The sequence below is a fragment of the Bos grunniens genome, chromosome 9 (assembly GCF_055505025.1).
Source record: "Bos grunniens cultivar Pamir isolate PY7600 chromosome 9, Bosgru_T2T1.0, whole genome shotgun sequence".
NCBI lineage: Eukaryota > Metazoa > Chordata > Mammalia > Artiodactyla > Bovidae > Bos > Bos grunniens.
The window spans coordinates 72,147,547-72,162,376 of record NC_141173.1 but is presented as its reverse complement, the minus strand read 5'-3'; the positions used below and the strand labels follow the sequence as shown (position 1 = coordinate 72,162,376).

Here is a 14,830-nt window from a genome sequence, read left to right as displayed (position 1 = left end):
TAGACTTTCTCTTTTACAGTCTGTATTCCTTTCTGGGATTCCCCCAACCTCTTAAATATTTTTTTTTTAATTTTCATACATAAATGTTTATCCTTTGAGCTGTAAACTTCTATGAGTTCTGTCAATTGCAAAATATCATGCATCTCCTTACAGTATCATACAAAATAGTTTAGCTGCCCTAGAAATTCATGTATTCGTCCCTTCTCCTTCTCTTAAACCCCTAGCAACCACTGATTATTTTATTGTCTCTATAATTTTGCTTTTTCCAGAATGTCATATAATTGGCATCATGCTACATATAGCCTTTTCAGATTGGTTTGCTTCATTTAGGGTAAAAAACTAAAGCAAATAATTAGCAAACAATTGACTTAAAGCATAGGAAAAAAGTATAGATTAAAATTTATAAACATGAAATTTAAAATATACAGTCTTTGTAGCACTTGGAGGCATTAGGAAACTTTTAGCAATCACCCTTCATGAAAAATTCCTTAATTCTAAACCCTGTAAATTGATGCGGGAAGGTTCAGCAAGAGTGCACTGGCAGTCTAATTGCTGGGAATGGCTGGTCTAAGGGGGAGAGGTAACCTCTGAAGGAACTAGGATTTATCCACAGCTAGAATTCAAGCCATTTCAGGGATATGGTTAAGAGAGCAATTTTATTCTAAATTTGTTGTTTTAAGAGACCATATTATGTTGAAAAACCAAATACCCATAGGTATGATACAGTTAAAAATAGCCTCCACATGTCTTAATAGTGTACTATTTAAAGTGCAAAAATTATACCACACAGAAGCATGAAAAAAGAAATGTAATGATCAAGCGGTTAAAGGGTATGTATTCTACTCAAGGACACTGATTGTTGCTTAAAAAACGGCATTTTTCGACAAATGACAAGTATATTCAAGTCATTAAATTTTTTCGTTACCATTAAATTAAGATCACTAAGTAGCGAGATGTTATTTAAATCTGCAGTATAGAGATAGATATAAAATGAAGATTTATGAGTTACTCAGATAGAAGATGCAAATAGTATTTCGATTCTAGACTTCTAGGTACCACTAAACTCCAATCTGAGTCAACTACTGGTAGTATTGTGGTGTTCTTGTTTCATGCCAAAGCCAGGAAGTCCTGAACCAGAAATCTTCCAAGAAAGCCTATTCTTAAGCGATATTTAATCTGATCTTTTGGCAAGGAAAACTAAGAATAATTTTGGATGGGGCTTCTGACTTTTTGGCTGCTTATCTAAACTGAATAAAACCAAACTACTGAAGTCTTTTGTACTTTTAAAAACATGTTATGTAGAGAAAGAAGATTGCTGTATCATTTCTTGCAAAAAACAAATCAAAGAAGTTTATAGATATTGAATTATGGCTTCTAGATTTGGACCAGAAGATTCAACTTTTTTCCTTTACCTGAAAATAATGAGAAATAAATATTTATTATCTCCTCTTAAAACAGACATATCTTTCCCAAGTCTTTAAGATATTTTCAAAAAAACTACAGTGCTTTAAAAATGGAAATAAGACTTGGAAATAATTTAATAGTGAAAGGTTTAGGGAGCTGAGAATGCAGGAGCCTAGAATGGTTGAATTATCCAAGACTTTGCTTCTCTGAGACCTTTGGAAATCAGTTAGCCAGTTTTCTACAGGATTCACATTTTCTACCTAAAAATTGACAAGTAGTTTTAAAATTCTTAACTTGGTAAAAGTCAGAATACAAATTAGAATGTGCAGTGTGCCAGCTGTTTGCTGCCAGTCCCTCACTGATACAGCAGGTAAGTGGTCACATTGTATCCCCTTCATCTAACACTTCTAGAATGAGAGGACCTGAAATAGCCCTGCTGAGTAATTTTGCAGCCCTGCATTTGAACAGCTTTCTGTCTCTCTCTCAAGAATATGGAAGTAGCTCAGAGAAAGAAAGGGAGATTAAAGAAGCCCTGAGCTGAGAAAAGGAGGACTCAACAGTATTGCCAAAAAGGACCCTCATCTGATGGGAATCACTTGGACTGTGTCTTTATGGAGAAAAACACAATAATTAAGGATAAGAAAGACAAATGATATTTGTATATTTATCAATAGATGACAACAGGTGAAAAACAGACCCCCTTTCCGAAAAGGGAGACTATATCGATGTGGACTACACCAGAACTTAGATGGGTAGTTGGTCTTAAATATTTAAATACTGATGATTTCAACATGGCTAATACTAGCAGTTTCACAAAAGTAAGGGGAAGGAAAAGTCTTAAGTTGACAAAGACTGGCAAAATTTGAATACACAATAGAGTTTAAATTATTGTGAAAGTGTTAGTTGCTCAGTCCTGCCCGACTTTTGCAGCTCACAGACTGTAGCCCACGAAGGTCCTCTATCTGTGGAATTCTCCAGGCAAGAATACTGGAGTAGGTAGCCATTCCCTTCTCCAGGGGATCTTCCTGGCCCAGGGATTGAACCCAGGTCTCCTGCAGTAGCCTCCAGTGTAGACCTCAAGTGATTACCACTCCAAGTATCTTTGTCCTTGTATAGTGCTTTTCCACTCTGAACAAGGTTGATCTGTATAATTAGAAGCATAACGTGGAAATGGCAGAACATGATTTCCAGGGCTCGGTCATAAAAGACATCACAGCTTCAACTTTGCTCTCTTGAATCACTCATTCTGTTAGTCAGGTGCTATGCTATGAGAAAACTGTTCTTGAGTCCTATAGAGACATCCATGTGACATAGCTAGCCCCAACTTGCCAGCCACACAAGTGAGAATCAAATTGTTTAATTCCATATATTATTCAGATGACTATAGCCCTGGCTGAAATCTTGACAGAACCATTCAGCTAAGCTGCTACCAGTTTACTGACCCACAGAAACTCTGTGAATGATAAATGTTTGTTGTTTTAAGTTCCTAAGTTTGAAGTAATTTATTTCACAGCAACTATTACAGATTTCATAACTGGGCATGCAGTACTTATATAAGAAAACATAAAAGGCTGAAGAAGCCATATACCTGGACAGCAACCAGAAGCTGAAAGAACTCTGAGGAGAGTATTAGGGAAAGCCTAAGAGGCTATGGAGATATTCTTGGCAGGATTCTAATAGCTTTTGAGGAAACTGCCAATGAAGGCTTAAAGAAAAGCAAGATAAATGTTATTGGAAACTGGAGGAAGGGGGATCCTTATTATGTAGTGGTAGAAAGTTTAGCAACATTGCCACCTATGGTAATGTGGAAAGGAGAAAATATATCAATTAACTCTGGGCATCACTTGAAACTTCACATGTAAGCATGTTATTTCAAATACAAAGGACAACCAGTCATTCTGAGCACCAACAGGATGCAGAACCCTCTGGCCAACTAAATACACTCAGAAACTATTATTTTTGTATGATTATAGATTTACATTTCCAAGTATTATTTCTTCTATTAACTTTTCTCTTAATTCTTTTCATATGCCTTTTGAAAACATTTTCCCATTAAAATAAATTCTACATTGCATTCTCCAAAACTCACTCATTTGAGAATCTTGTCTTGCACTAAAATCATTCTCTTGCCCTGAAGGCTTTTTGAGTGATGAATGCTCATTTTCCTGCACAGTAATTATCAAAACATCACAAAAGCATTCTCTTCTTGCCCTTTTCTGTTGCTGCTTCTGGAACATTATTTAACAACAAATCTGACGTTTCCATACTTCTTTTTGGATGAACTCTGATTCTTATTTCATTTTTTATATCTTCCTTTTATCTTTGTTTTTTAAAAACACATGTATCTTTGTTTAAAAATTTTCTTATCTGGACTTCTTATTTGTCTAATCTTGATTTTTATTGTGATCTGCCCATTTTCCCTCTACTGGATTGTTTCTTTGAGTTTGTAATTTGGATTGTGGTCTTCAGAAAAAAAAAAAAAAAAGAACTTGTTTTCCTTTAGAGTTATGTTTATATTATTATAACACTATCATAAAATTACTCTAGAAAGTGGATATTACTACTTTAAAAGATAGTTGTATAGTTTGGGGTGCATTAGTCATATCCGACCTTTGCAACCCTCTGGGCTGTAGCCCGCCAAGCTCCTCTGTCCGTGGGATTCTCCAGGCAAAAATCCTAGAGCAGATTGCCTTGACCTCCTCCAGGGGATCCTCCCAACCCAGGGATCAAGCCCATATTTCTTATGTTCCCTGCATTGACAGGCAGTTTCTTTACCACTAAGTGCCTCCTGGGAAGCCCTTCAGACCCTATAGGAAGGATAAATTCAAATCTCAAAATCACAGAGCAGAAGATAATCTTCTTTTCCCACCCTGACCCCAAGGCAAGTCTGACAGACTCCCTTGTCATTCCCCAGTGCTGGCAGGCAGTTTGTTTGGAGTCCACCTTTTCACTGAAGTAGCAGCCCTGGCTTTAAACAGAAGACTTAAACCTTTATCTCAAGGAGCCTCAAAGCTTAATAGCCTATTTCCAAGGGTATATAAAAGCCAAATCCTTGGCTACTAAAATTGGCAAATATCCCAGACAACTCCTACAAAAATTCCCTCTTAATGCTCTAGTTTTCATTTTCCCCTTGGGTTCTAGGTTCCAGAAATTGCTTTTATGTATGCATATGTGTATACTTGTATATACACAAGTTGATATACAAATATATAGAAGTTAATATTTGTTGTTTTGTATTTCCAGGTAGTACAGAAGATTTTTCAGGTTGTCAGCATGTTGCCAGAAATGGAAGTCTTCTGGTCTACTTTACTTTTTTTTTTTTTAACTTTATGGTTTCTACTAACTTCTAATTTCAGCTTATACAGAGCTTTGACTTTTCATGGCTATGCTAACAAATACATTCTCTTAACCATTCTCTTTACCTCTTTTCATGAATTTCTCTATTTATATTCCTGAAAAAAAAGAGGGGTTGTTCTTGCTGATGACCATTATTCTTTGTTTAGGCAGACATACCAGACCGTTTCTACAGGCTACTAGTCCGACTGTGGACTGGGGCCCCATGATAGTTGCCCATCACTTTCCCCTCAGTCCAGGCATCAGAGCATGGAGTGCAGCCATTCTGGGAGACAATGGATGCTATCTTAGCAGGCTCTGTCAGTGAGGCAGTTCTTTCATACAAGGGCTATAATTTTGAAAATAATTGTGAATTACCTATGTAGTATATTCCCACTGTTGGAAAACCTAATAATATAACATACATCGAGGGAGAAATCCCCAAGTTGATCTAATAAAGTTGTTTATTATGTATCTACCTACTTCAGTCTGGTGCCCTGACCTTCCTGCCTTTACCAGATACACTCTACCCTCCCTCTTCCATCCCCACTTTAGCTTAGCCAAAGGCACCCCAAGTATCCTCCCCCAACTTTAGTATGCTCCTCCAAATGGTAAGATTATGTTGTCAACAAATTCTCAGAGCCCAAGACCTATAAAGTATTTTAGAGACCTTTTCTACTCAAAGTTAATGAGAAGCAGGTTGCCATTAGGCAGTAGCTTCTAAGACCGAATATCAGAATTTTCAACCACTGTGTTCCAATGCATATTTGTGTCAATAATTGTGGGATAATTACACTTGTCTATTAACAATAACTGTAAAATATTTAAAAGTTATTTCCTTCTTATTTCATAATGTAATTTGTATTGTTTGTATTTCATGTAAATTGTAAAAACAAAATTATAAAGAATATATCAGTGAAATCACTTTGGTTGAAGTATGCTGCTGCTACTGCTGCTAAGTCGCTTCAGTTGTGCCCGACTCTGTGCGACCCCATAGACCTCAGCCTACCAGGCTCCCCTGCCCCTGGGATTCTCCAGGCAAGAACACTGGAGTGGGTTGCCATTTCCTTCTCCAATGCATGAAAGTGAAAAGTGAAAGTGAAGTCGCTCAGTCATGTCCGACTCTTAGCGACCCCATGGACCGCAGCCTACCAGGCTCCTCCATCCATGGGATTTTCCAGGCAAGAGTACTGGAGTGGGGTGCCATTGGTATAAAGACATAGAATTTATTGGAACAATATTGAGGGATGGAGAGGAAGCATTCACAGTTTAACAGGGGATAAAGAATAAAGCTTGAGCATACAAAGGAAACAAGTCAATTCCCAAAACTAGGAAGCAGGAAAAACCACAGTAGCCTCATAGGTGAGGAAAGATGGTGAGGATATCATCAGCAAGGGGCAGAAACCTAAGTATTTTGGTCTATTTGTTCTTCTACTCAAGATTAAAATTCTAAAATGGAGCATGTGATTGATCTACCTTTGTCTTCGGCTGGAAGACATCAGGTTACTGATGATAGCAGTGAGAATGCTGCTTATAAAAAGAAAACTAAAGGAAAGGAAATAAGTGAAGATTGTCAAATGATACAAAATTCCAGTAATAAGATAACTAAGTTGTGGGGATGTAATGTACAACATGGTGATTATAGTTAACAAGATTGTGTTGTACATTTGAAAGCTGCTAAGAGAGTAGATCTTAAAGGGTCTCATCACGGGGCGGGGTGGGGGGGCAGCAGGGCGGGAAATGTTAACTACGCGTAGTAACAGATGTGAGCTAAACTTACTGTGGTGATTATTTTTCAATATATACATATGTCAAATTATTGTGTTATACACCTAAACCTAACACAATGCTATATGGCAATTATTATATCTCAATTAAAATATGAATATCAAATAAAATAAAACAAAGTAAAACCAATGTTCATGCAGCTTGCATCCTGGAATTTCATGTAATCTGCAACCTGTACGGCTCCATGCATGTCCCCTAAGCACATGGATCTCAGCTGAGAAGACCTACCGCATATATAGCAGTTTTAGTAAGCAGTGGTTATATGCTCTACATTTTCTTGGTTACAGAGAAGAGAAGATAAAAGTTACAAAATACCAGGAACCAAAGCTTTGTTTAAAATCCTAGGCTTTGGATTTCTTAGAGAATTGCCAGTGCTTAAAAAACAAATGTGTGTGTGTGTGTGTGTGTGATGCAGAAAACCCCTGATTCAAATTCAGAAGCATAACTAATGAGAATAAAGTATACACTTCATACATATTCTTAAATCAACAAATATAAACCTACCACAGGTTATAAAGCTGAGAGGAAAAAATATTGTTTCAGCTCCACCTTGATGGCCTTCTCTTTTAACCCTGGTTCTATGGGAGGTTTTGAGTCCTTCCTCTCAGTTTCTTCCTGCTTCTGTACTAACTGCATGTGAGTCATGGTAAGACTGAAGAAGGAAGGTTGCCAGCGTGTGGCTGGCAGATACGGTCATTCTTGAAGTGCCACTGGGCATGATGTACTGACCATTCCAGACTATTACTTGCCTTCACAACTTTTTGTAACAGGTGCAGCAAATGAACTTCTGCCCTGTCTTCCTTAAATGCACACAAATAAAGCGTTACCATGTCCTGGATGTGAAGTCATGCCTACTTCCATGAATCATATTTTGTGTTCATGACTCTGCAACTGGGAATTAGTCATTTCGACCTAATTAGTTTCTTCAAAATAAGAAACGCTTCTACCAACGACTTAATATCCTAATATAATTTGTATAGTCAGACAACATCTAGAAAGATGCCAACTGAGATGTTTAACCACCAACAGCAAATATATGTTTTTATTTGCACTCTGCCATCAAAACCCCAAGTGAAATCTGAGAGTCGTGTGTTGAAGCTGGCTGCTCTCCTGCACTTGTAGAGGGCAGTCACAATCAAGGGCAAACTTTCAGCAATGCTGGATGCGACCAAGTGCTCGACAAGGCCCCATTCAAAGAAAAGGCAAACAAAACTTGTTTCATGTAACTTCTAAAACTTTGATTTAATTTGATGATTTTGCCATTTGACAAAAATGACAGAATTCCATAATTGACCCATGTTTATTCAGGTACTCAACTTACAGTTATTGATGAAGCAAGCATGTTGCAGAAATATAAATAATTCTTTGACTCCAAGGCTTGTTTTTCTACACACTTACTCAAATATATGGAAATGCACCCCTGGCCTTAGCTTTACTTCATTACGCGTTTACTCTTTATGGAGACAAAAGAAAAGAAAATTTAATGTGTGGACTGTTACTAAGATATTTTAAAATGATGTGAAATCCCCATAAGAGTATGAGTCTATTTTACTGAGGATGAGCAAAGCACGTTTGTATGTGCAAGTAAATTGACACCACCTTTTGTGCTTCTACTTTGATTTAAGGATATATAACACCTCCAAAAATTACTGAAGCATATTTTCTAGATACAAGTATTTGGTGTTAATTTGATAACCATCTGTTTAACACTGACTAACATGTTTTATAATTTTCAGTGTAGAGATATTACATATCTTTCATTAAACATATTCTTATAAACAATTTTTTGATGTTAATATTAATGGGATCATTTTGTTTTGTACCTTTTTTCATTGTTTGTAGCTAGCAGGTCCTTTTCTCTTGATTTGAGGTGAAAATGCCGACAGCATAACAATCCCTCTCTTCAACTATCATCTCCATTTCTAGCTCTTACTCTTTCTACACTCTTTGTGAGTGAGGGGTTAAGAGGAAAGTTTTGGGCCATCTTCTTTGAAAATGTGGTGTTACTCAAGCCTTTAAACTATATTGTCAATTTACAAGGGGAACAGAAGAATTATTAAACAGGAACAAAATCAGAAAAATCCAGAATGTGGGAAACTACAGGACAAATATCTCAGTTTTTTGAGCAATATTTACAAAAGGGGACAATAAGGAGGGGAAAAACTATAAATTTTTAAAAACTGAGGAGACATATTAACCAAATATGATTCATGGACTTTGACTCCCAATTCAAACATGTTATCTATAAAAAACTTATGAGACAACCAGAGACTGTAAGCACTGGCTGTGTACTTGATGACATTAAGGAAATGAGGTTAAAATTTTCAGAGGGATAGTGGTATTGTGGCAATGTTAAACATCAAAGCGTCCTTACATGTTAGTAAGTAGGTATCTAAAGATGAAGTGCTATGATATCTGGATGTTTCAAGAATGAAATTAGAGATGAAGAAAGACTGGTCCTGTCTTGAAGCCAAGTGACAGATACTAAGGATTCATTATGCTATTCAGTCAACTTGTCAGTACTTGGAATTTTCCAGGAAATTAAAAAAGGAAAATGTTGTTTCATATTTTCACAGTTTCTTTTGAATTGTGGCATTGTCTTGAGGCTTCAACTGAAATATTCACTCAATATTTTTCATATAACACATCACATACATCTGTATGGCCAACTTATGTGTTGGAGTTGGAAAGTTCACTCTCCACCATACTGTACTCCGCCTTCTTGGAAGTTTACCTGGACCTGCCCTGATCCCTGCAAAATGGTGTTGGATGATTACATCATGCAGGAGCTACATGGATGGAAAGAAACTCTTTGGATTTTTAAGTCTACAAGTCACTGATCAAAAACTTCGAAGTGTCTTCTACCATGGCTATTCGAGGTTGCTGTGCTGTGCTTAGTTGCTCAGTCATGTCTGACTCTTTGTTACCCCATGGACTGTAGCCCGCCAGGCTCCTCATCCATGGGAATTCTCCAGGCAAGATATTGTAGCGGGTTGCCATGTCCTCCTCCAGGGAATCTTCCCAACCCACAGATGAAACTCAGGTCTCCCATATTGCAGAAGCATTCTTTACCATCTCAGCCACCAGGGAAGCCCCAGAATACTGCAGTGGGTAGCCTACCCCTTCTCCAGGGTATCTTACCAACCCAGGAAATCAACCGGGATCTCCTGCATTGCAGGCAGATTCTTTACTAGCTAAGCTACCACAAGTTCTATCACAAAGTTTTGTGTAGGAGATGTTTTCTAACTTCCCAGGTGGTGCTAGTGGTAAAGCATACACTACCAATGCATAAGATGCAAGAGACCTGGGTTCGATCCCTGGGTCAAGCAGATTCCCCTAGAGGAGGAAATGGCAATCCACTTCAGTATTCTTACCTGGGAAATCCCATGGACAGAGAAGCCTGGCAGGCTACAGTCCATGAGGTCACAGAGAGTCAGACACGACTGAGCAACTGAGAGCGTGTACACACACACACACACACACACACACAGCTAGTTTCTTACTACTGTCAAGGGAGTGGCTTCATTTTGAAGCTGAGCACTTTGAATTACATGCATTGATGCCTCAATTTTTATAGCCCTTTAACATAATATCTTAACACAGATAATTTGAGAAATATCAGTTGTACTTTTGGAGTACACTGGAATTAAACGCTGTTTATAGAGTCTTTCCCTATGATGACATTATGCCATTCTAGATCATTTCTCTGTAAAATCGCTTCTCCTTTTAGTATCTGTTGTAAATTTCATGATTGATTGCAGATACTTGTCTGCAGGGCCCAAAGCCCTTACACTTCTTCTCTTGTGTTGCATTCTTTATTAGGTCACCCAAAAATAACAGTGCCAAAAGCTGTTATGAAGACAGACATTTAGAGGAATTTTAGGGTAAAGCTCATGGAAAGCAAATAAAAAGAGGGAGCCACATAATATTCCCTACTTAGCATTTCACTTTCTCTCAACTCAGATGTTCTTTTTTTATAATATGAGTAAAAGAAAGGGCAAATTAAACTTTCTCACCACTATTAAATATTACAAGTTACAGATGTATTTCAATGAGGCATCATTAATATGTCATAAATTATATAAAATCTGTTTCCTTTCTTAGAAGCAGCAAGGAAATCTCACACACACATAGCCCCAAGATGACACTGAATTTAATTCACTAAGTAGAATTTCCCAATATCTTCATTTCCTTGCACACTAAAATAATGGGTTTGGGGGTATGCAAGAATCTACAATCTCATCAATCAGAATACTTAGATAATCAGGTAATCTTTTATTAGCAATTGGAAAAAAGACCACAGATAAATTCTCCAGTTAAAGGAGAATGGACATGTAACAGGTCTTGGCCATTAAAATTATAAACAAAAAGTTGGAACTATATTAAAACTCATCACCTAAAATTTATTTGTGATGATCAAAACCATTGAATTAAGTAAAATTTTAATGTGATGAGTGAGATCAACAAACCAAATTAGCCTTATGATGTTTTTCATAGAACTGCAAATATAAGAAATCAGAAAAAAATGGACACGATAAGTTGACTTTGAAAAACAATTATTTAAATGTGTCCCATAAATGCACCGCAAGAACTAGGATAATGTAGTTTGCAGATGATAAAGGAGCATATACTCGAGAGGGTGCTTGACCAAGGAATAATTTCTTATTCTAGAATATCAACCAGAGGGGAGGAAAAAAGGCACACATATGACAAATGCAATGGAGAAAAAAATAGAAATTAACTTCATAGAATTTTGTATTTTTATCAATTGTTTGGACTTTCAAATGATATTGCTACAACATTAAATGGCTGGTTAGTTCTCGATAACTATCTTTACAGTGCTTATTATGTATTTGAAATTGCCCAAAGCACTACATCAATCCTTGCAATCTTCACAACAATCCTGTGAGGAAGTACTGCTATTACAACAGTATTACTTGTGATAAACTGAAGCACTGAGAGGTTACATAACTTGCCCCAAGAAATGGCTGAACTAAAGCCACCACTCTTTACTGTTTCTTGTCTTTGAAAAGGCAAGACTAACATATTAAATAGTTAGAAAACAATTACAAATGCAGTAGGAGGAACATGTACAAACCAAGGTAACATGGAAAATGAGTATGCATGTATTAGAGAAGAAGCATAATCAAAAAACGAAAAGAATTCATAGTCTTTAATTGCAAAGTAAGCATTGAATTGCAAAGATACTTTCATATCTGTCATCTGATTCAGGGGACAAATAAAATAATAATCATCTACACAAAGCTGATACAGAAAAGAGATATGATAGATCACAGACTCAACCAAATAAATGAAATTCAAAAAGTATAAATAGAACACCAAGAACTCAGAACATAAGGATATCCTACCAACATCCTTTATCAGATTATTCTTTGCCATAAGCACCTGGAGCTCAAAATTGTAAGATAAAAACCATCCAAATTGTTAGTAAAGTTCCAGGATCTGTGCTTTATTAGAAGTATTATTGCTATTTCTATTTTTATGATTAATGATGAAAAAGCAACTTTCCCTGTTGAGGTTCAAAATCAAAGCAGATAAGGCAGACATTAAAGCAGATAAGGTAAACTCAGCAAGAATGAAAGGGCAGATTGGATGGAGTATGGACTGTGTTGAAAGACACAGGTCAGAAAACCTGAGGAAGTCAGGGGAGGAAAAAAAAGAAAGCCTATGGAGACAGTCATACCTTTACTGAACAGAGAGAATCAAGGTTGACTACCATTCCCCAGAGTGAACTTTTTCCTTCCCAGCATTTTCTTTGAAGTAGTCTCCATAGTGGAAAGTAGTTGAAGGGATATTTTATGGCTGATGGTAAAGATATGCTGCCTGTTTCTGTTTTTGTTTTTAGGAAGGGCAAAATAAAATGCTGCTTTGAAAATGGTAGAATTTAGTTTAGCCTTAGAAGAAATAGCTGGGCTGTAAAAACCTACAGTCTCTGTAGTAGTACAGCAAAGTAAATCAAGGACTCAACTTTTTCCTACCACTTTTATGACTGAAGGAGAAGAGGATGTTGCTGGCCAGCAGGGAAACAGGAGGATGAACTAAATGATTTCAAGGACTCCTTCCTGCTGGTTGATTTGGAGATAATTGCACAGAAAAACAAATCAGCTCACTAGGCCTTTGGTTTACCGCCAAGGAAGTGATTGAAAAGATTTAAACATACTGAATAAAAACTTTCGGGTACATGAACTGATTAGAATATCTTAAGTGCACTTCCATGAAAATTCCTGCAGATGTGAAAATATGTTTCTCCTTCTTGTATCTAGTATCTGCTGTCCTCGGCAAATTTAGCCCTGGTGTAGCTCTAGCACTGAGGCAGGGGTTTCAAATTACTGATGAGGTCTTCTGCCTCTTTAAAGGTGGTATTAAGAGTACCTAGGAGTTCTGAGCAATATCGTCCCTTTTTAGATCTGTCCATTCATCATGATCCCGTGCCAGAATTTGTTAGGTAAACATGATTGACAGACAGCCATCTTTATCCTTTATATGGCTAGAGGTCAGCCCTGGTGGAAAGTAATGCTTTTTTAATTAGCTGTTAGAGGATTGTGTTTCCTTTGTGTAGATTGCATGCTGCTCTCTCTCTCAGCCAGTATCCAAAGTGGGTATCTCTTATGCCTTTTGTGCTTCGTATAACTCAGATAACTGAAGAACAGTCATAAAAGATTCATATTGAAGTTGTTTTATAAAAATTTGCACAGCTGGCAAAAAAAAAAAAGAGAGAGAGAGAAAACATACTTGAAATAACAGAGTCCTCAGAAAGGAAAATGAACAACATTTTCAAGGCTATCTTGGCAAATAATGACTGTAAAGAGAAAACTGTTTTGTCACAATACTTCGGCTGCAAAAATAAAATAAAATAAACACAATTTTTAACTGCAATGTGCAAAACATAATTTCCCTCTGAGGAACTGGTTCTTCCATTTAAAGGTAAAATAAACCCCTGAAACACTTTTGGTTTGGCAGAGTTTGCAAGAAAAACAAAGCAAGCATTCGTGACTAATTCAATGGCACTGTACTTCTTCCGCATCTTTTGTGAAGCAAGATGTTCATTTCAGCAAAGGCTGATTATTTTTATGCCTAAAACAATTAATTCAGCAATATGTGAAAACACTGTGAAATGGAGAATGGGTGTGCACAAAATGTTAATACATATTCAAAGCACGTGCTTTTTATTTAAATATAAAATTGTTGAGCTACAAAACATTCATTCTAACAGTGAGGTTTAAAATATAAACTTCTAAGTACTTTATAAATACAGTGACTTGATATTATGGTTTAGTATAAGGGCTAACGTTATATTAAGATCCCCAAAATGAATTTTATACCTTATGAATTAAAAAATAGAATCAGTTATTTGAATGCAATGCATAAATAGGCCCAAATTCTTTTGACTAATTTTGTGCATGTCTAAGTTGGTCTGTTGATTTTCTTTATTGTTTTCTGCTTCCAATGTCTTTTTCTTTTAATTACTCTTTTAGTTTTGGGTTTATTAGACACTTCTTTTTTCTAATGCCTTGAAGTGAAAAGCTTAGTTGATTTGAGACTGTTCTTCTTTTGAATTCTTTCCTCCAGTATGAATTCTTTCTTTCTTTCTTCCCTATCTTTCTTTCTTTCTTTTTCATTAAGAGGTAGTATGATGTTTAACAGCATGAGATCTGGAGCCTGAACTCTTCCACTTGATAGCTGTGTAATCTTAGGAAAATTATTTAAGCTCTCTGTGCCTCAGTTTCCTAGTCTGTAAAATGGAACTAAAAATAGTTTCTGCCCATCAGATTATTAGAGAAAAAGTGAGTAAAGGTAAGTAAAGAACTAAGAATTTCTTTGCAATATGTGCAATTTGAGTGCCATTATTAGTGGCATGCATTCATAAAGTATATAGAGCATATATCATGTATATGTGCTAAGTCGTTTCAGTAGTATCCAACTCTGCAACTCTATGAACTGTAGCCCACCAGGCTCCTCTGTCCACGAGGCTTTTCCCAGCAAGAATACTGGAGTATATTGCCATGCCCTCCTCCAAGGGATCTTCCTGACCCAGGGATCAAACCCATATTTCTTATGTCTCATGCATTAACAGGCGGGTTCTTTACCACTGTGACTCCATGGACTGTAGCCTGCCGGGCTCCTCTGTCCATGGGGATTCTCCAGGCAAGAATACTGGAGTAGCTTCTCATGCGCTCCTCCAAAGAAAATTTACCACCAGCACCACCAAGTATACTGTACATTAAATAAGCTTAACTTCATTTAAATAACACGTCAGCATTACTAAGTAATCCCTCGTTTTTTG

At 36.8% G+C, this 14,830-nt stretch overlaps 1 long non-coding RNA gene across 1 annotated transcript in view; it reads right to left on the bottom strand.

Annotated features, from left to right (window-relative positions):
- Positions 1-7,179, bottom strand: part of LOC147366161 (uncharacterized) — a 38,498-nt gene extending 31,319 nt beyond the window's left edge. Inside the window, exon 1 of the long non-coding RNA XR_015133201.1 lies at positions 7,030-7,179. This is a non-coding gene — a long non-coding RNA (uncharacterized LOC147366161). The remainder of the gene's footprint in view (positions 1-7,029) is intronic.
- Between the last annotated feature and the right edge of the window lie 7,651 nt (positions 7,180-14,830).